We start from the raw sequence: 4,443 nt of genomic DNA on the forward strand, positions 1-4,443 counted from the left end.
ATCGGGACCGTCCTCCACGAAGAGTGATCGCCGGGGCAGAGACCCCCCCCTCCGCCCCCCCCACCTGTTGCTCTCCCCCTTTCCCCGGGTGAGCGGCAACCTGCATTGTGCTCGGGACGCACGCGTTTCTACACCAGGCTCAGCAGATGGCGCCGGTGAGCAGAGCCGTTCCCTTCCCTCCCCCGCCCCTCCCCGCGGCCAGAGCCTCGCTGGTCTAAAGCGAAAACAGATGTTTTCATCATTTCTGGACCTGGCATGTGACTTGCAGTTCAGCAGTGAGCCGACATAACCCAGAGTTTGTGCGTTCTCCTCGTCGCCCGCAAAATAAAAATTCTTCAACGAGCCTTCCTCCTAAGTGAGCCACTGACACATGATCTGTTTAATCCAAGGGGGCACATGTTTAATCGAGCTCCCCAACTGCAACCGGCTTTGTAGCCCGCCTTGGCTCTGTAATTGGGAGGTTGTCTTTTTTTTTTTTTTTTTTTTTTTTCCCTTCCAGAGAAAAGCCAGGGCAGCCAGACTAGCTATCTTTACACCAAGGGCTGGGGAGAGGCGCTAGCTTTTTAAAATAGCCCTGGTCTGGCTGGCTGGCGAACGCGTCTGCGTGGGAGCCAGTGCGTCCTGAACAAAACAGGAAGGCCGGGCCGGCGCGCCCTGTTCCCCGCGCCCACGGCAGGTGGCAGCATTGGCCCGGGCTGGCCTCCGCCGCTGGCCAGCCCCAAAGCAGGGCCCTTTTACTTTCGGTGGCCTCAAAATTATTAGTTCCAGATGAGTTCTTGCAATTGTAATATTTGGTTTAACCCAATCTGCCCGATTGCGTCAGCACACGTTCAAATACAGCCGTCTGAAGTCTAACCAGACATCAGAGGCATGTTTCAGGGGGTGTCAACATTCCGTACCCTTTGAAAGAATTAAAAAAAAAAAAAAAAAAAGAGCTTGATTTATCCAAAAAAAAAAAAAAAAAAAACACGACGAAAGAAGGGTGAGCCTGCTTGGGGCTGGGGTGCCCGAGAGGGAGCGAAAAGGGGAAATTCAGGGAAGGCGTAACAATAGAACTTTGCGGGCTGGAGCCTGCTAGAGTGGAACTGGATTTATTTGTTGAACTAGGAAGGGACCTCTGGGCTCTTTGAACGTTAGAGCAAATAAGCAAAACTGGTGGGCATTTGGCTTTCTAAGAGAAGAGCCCCTCAAGTCACGTAGCTGCCATTGTCAGACATAACACACACACTATCTGTCCGCTGCTGGGCCCGGCTGCTCAGGAAGGGGGTGGGGGGCAGCCCTAGTTTAACACACAGCTTTGAGGGGTGCCCGGGAGTCTCCCTGCTGAGGATGCAGACCAGGTTTCCTAAGGACACCAGCCTAAGGCCCCAGGGGAACCCAGTTAGAAGACAGAGGCCCTCCTTAAGGCTCCCGGCCAGTGGACCTGCCGAATCCTCAAGTGTCTTCTAAACGGCCCCGCTGCCGTCAGGCACCGCCACGCCCTGCTGCTTGACATTGGGGGCGCTGGGGACCCTCTCTGGTGGTCTCGGGGCTTTTCAAATGTGTCAGCTGAGGCTGAAAGGCTCTTTGAGCCCTGGGGCGGGGTAGCAAAATAGGCACAGGCAGTCCCGGAATCTGCTCCAACGACCAGCTAGGAAAGGGCATCTTGCCTCCTCTAGCTGAGATGGAAGACTCTGGCGTCAGGAGATAGTCCCCGTGGGGCAGGCCTCCCCCCCCCCCCTGCTTGCACCCCACTTTGGAACCCGTGCACAAATTCTTCTAGCTCCTCTCGCAAGGTTGCAGCAAGCTGCCTGCCAGCCAACAACAGGGAGCCTGGCTGTTTCCCCGCAGGTCTCTGGCTTGACATGGTCCTGATCGAAAGCCGGCAGCCGTCTGGCAGATGCTTCTAGTCCTGCGCGTCGGGAGCCAGTGGCGGGCGCTGGCGGCAGGCAGGCAGGCAGGCGGACTGATCGGCCATCTTGGGGGATGTGGTTGGGCCCTCTCTCCCCTCCTCCCCCCTCCAGCGGCCACCCCACTGCCTGGATTACACGTAGGAAGGGTGGTGGGACCTCCGCACAGCTGGCCAAACACCTCCAGAATGTTTAGGGATCCAAGCCTCCTGCCGTTTTCCTTCCAGCTAGAAAAATACATGTGTCCCCACAGGTTGCTGGGGAAATGCTGAGTGCCCGTGGTAGGAGTGCGCCTCGATCCTAGGGGATGCTCGCTTTGGAGGAATGATCCAGCAGGCGACGTGTGCACAATATGTACCCCGGTCTCCTTACAGCAGGCACAGTTAGGCAATTCCAATATTCCTTCTTGCTGACACACTGACTTCATTCACTTGGGAGGATCAGCTTTTCAGATCCTATTATCCAGAGGATCTTAACCCTGGCTGCTTAAGAATCACCTGGCCCCTACTCCAGAGCTCTTGAAATCAGAATGGAAACGAGGTGAGGGATGGGCATCGTAATTTTAAACCAGTGTTCCCCCAGGCAGATGATTATAATGTACGTCCAGACGTAAAATAATAATAATAATAATAATAAATCACTGCAATTCTATTTCAACTTCTCTTGTTTTACAGATGAGGTTCCCAAGAGTTAAGGGGTGCAGCCAAGGTCACGCAAGTTCAAGTCCAAGCCTGGAATTTCTGTATAAGACCTCTGGCTCCTCCGTGGTGATTGAACGTTTCCTCAATCTTCAAATCTTTAGGGACTGAGTCAAACCACCTCCTCTAGGCAGTTTCTCCCATTCAGCGTGGCTCTCCAGCAACCACACACCTGTGTTGCTGTTGCCTCTGAGAAATTTGGAAAGAACAAATGCTTCCTGAGGAATTTTCAGGTGTTTTTTTTTTTTTTTCTGGTTTAAATAAATGCTTACGCTCCTTCTGAAATGAGAACCACCCCTCACCGATCTCCCGCATTTATCACTTCTGTTTCCAAGAGGGATTCACACCTGCAAATGCCTCTCATGGTGACAACTGGTCCGAAATGATCTGGTTTTATGGGTGAGGCAAGCGGGTCCTATTGACGTTCAGCGACACGTTTGAGTAAAATGGATGACAGAGGCGAGGCGAGCGTGGGGCATCCTACCTATCTTAGCCCCGAGCTCCAAGCCTTCCTCTTGCCACCCTTTCCCAGGACTACACAAAGTACAGTTTGCTTCTTGGTCTTTCCTCACGGGAGGCAACAGGCACCCTCCAAAGTAACTCCATCCTGCCCAGGCAAGGAACAGTCACAGGAACCCTGTGAAATAGGGTTTCTGAGAATAGGTTTGCCTTGAATACTTTGAGATCTTCGATGCTTGAAGGTTGAGCGAATTGCCCCTAAGTCATCGGGAACAAGAGAGACAGAGAATCCAGATATCGTCATGGCGACCAGGTAAACTTGAAAGGAAGCTTCAGCTTCTCTTCCAGCTCTGACGTTCCATGCGGCAATCAGGCCCCGCTCTCTGGGACCTTCCCGTCTTCAGTCAGAGACCAAAGAAGCATTATAATTAGATACAGTGTGTGAACCTTGACCGGGTCCTAGATCCAAGGGGAAAAAAGCTATAAAAGACGCTTCTGAGACAATTGGAGAAATCTACGTGTAGACTGCATACTGGGACGACTGATGATTGTTTCGATGTGATCATGATATTGCGGTTTTCTAGAGAAAGTCCTTATCATTGGTGGCATGCCGAAATATGTCAGGCTGACCGTCAGGTTTGCTACTTAACCTTGAAATGCTTGGGAGAAAACACCAGCCGCGTCACCAGTGTGCCAGAGTGTTCGCAATTGATGAATCAAGGCTGGAGCCTATTGGTGTTTGTTGAGTAGTTATGCAACTTTTCTGTAGATAGGACATTTCCAAAATAAGAAAGCAAGACACAAAAGGAAGTCTCTCTGTCCTCGAGGGGCTTGCCATTTACTTACCACTTCCTGTTTGCCAGAATGGGCAAGGAGGCTCGTGAATCACTGTGTTTAATCAAAGGCAGAACAGAAAGGCTGGCCGGTGTAAGTAATACATTTGGGAAGCTCAGAACAAAGACTGGCTCATCTTCCCTGGGGTGGTGGTGGTGGTGGTGGTGAGGGATGTCTTCCCAGGTGGGGCAGTGTTTGGGTTCGGTATAGAGAGGTGTGTACTGTGTCCATAGGGAAAGGGCCAGAAGGGAATTTCGGGCTGAGGGGACAATAGAAGCAAAGTACAAGCCTGAGATTGTTTGGGGAACAAGGATTAGGCCGGTGTAACCGGAAGATCGTTGGCAGGTGAAGGGATACACCAGGATTTAAAGATTGGTTGCTGTCTGATGATGGGTGGCCTTGAATGTCCCTGCCCCCAACCCTCCTACCCCCCTCCCCCCTCTCTCTGAAGGATAAGAGATGAGCTCCAGCCATTTTCATACTGCAGGTTCAAGCTGACCATGTTCCTACCAGAGATTCTTGTAGGAAGGAAAAGTTTCCTGCCGAATCCAACAGCAGCTTAA

General features: G+C 52.0%; 1 long non-coding RNA gene across 1 annotated transcript; it reads right to left on the reverse strand.

The window, feature by feature from the left end:
• Window positions 1–2,535: 2,535 nt before the first annotated feature.
• Window positions 2,536–3,533, reverse strand: LOC122200120. The gene is made up of 2 exons (XR_006193725.1): window positions 2,935–3,533; window positions 2,536–2,776 (listed from the first exon to the last, which is right to left on the reverse strand). It is a non-coding gene; the product is annotated as an uncharacterized LOC122200120 (long non-coding RNA).
• Window positions 3,534–4,443: the final 910 nt, after the last annotated feature.

This window comes from Panthera leo, chromosome D1 (assembly GCF_018350215.1).
Source record: "Panthera leo isolate Ple1 chromosome D1, P.leo_Ple1_pat1.1, whole genome shotgun sequence".
NCBI lineage: Eukaryota > Metazoa > Chordata > Mammalia > Carnivora > Felidae > Panthera > Panthera leo.